The 607-nt window shown below is 43.0% G+C and overlaps 1 non-coding gene across 1 annotated transcript; it reads left to right on the top strand.

Annotated features, from left to right (window-relative positions):
• On the top strand, positions 1-107 carry LOC141722754 (small nucleolar RNA R71). Its single transcript, XR_012575758.1, has one exon. It is a non-coding gene; the product is annotated as a small nucleolar RNA R71 (small nucleolar RNA).
• The last annotated feature ends 500 nt before the right edge of the window (positions 108-607 follow it).

Below are 607 nucleotides of genomic sequence, written 5' to 3'. Positions count from 1 at the left end.
ATTCCATGATGTGGACATTTTCTCAACATTTCCTTGTAGCGTTCCCAAGCCTCGCACATAGATTCTGTAGGTTTCTGCGCAAACTGAGTAAGAGCACTCCTCATAGCAGCAGTCTTTGCCATCGGATAAAACTTCACCAGAAACTTTTGCGCAAGATCTTGCCACGTAGTGATGGACCCAGCTGGTTCAAAATGTAACCAGTCTTTATCCTTGTCCCTCAATGAGAATGGGAAAAGCCTCAACTTGATAGCCTCATCAGTCACGCCATTATACTTAAAAGTGCTGCAAATCTCGACAAAATTCCTTATGTGCATGTTGGGGTCTTCAGTTGCCACTCCTCCAAAAGAAACATAATTCTGCACCATCTGAATAGTGCCCGGCTTGATTTCAAAGGTGTTAGCTTGAATAGCCGGATGAAAGATGCTTGACTGAATGTCATCAATTTTAGGCCGAGAAAAATCCATAAGAGCTGGATCAGCTTGAACAATACGATCTCCCATGTTTACCGGTTCTTTCTGCTCAGTTCCTGAATCCGAATCCTCAAAATCTAACTTCTCCGGAATATCAAGAATTTCGTCTGTCTCCTCAGCTGTATCTAAAGTCCTCT

This window comes from Apium graveolens, chromosome 4, assembly GCF_009905375.1.
Source record: "Apium graveolens cultivar Ventura chromosome 4, ASM990537v1, whole genome shotgun sequence".
Lineage (NCBI taxonomy): Eukaryota > Viridiplantae > Streptophyta > Magnoliopsida > Apiales > Apiaceae > Apium > Apium graveolens.
This window is presented reverse-complemented; position numbering and strand designations above follow the sequence as displayed.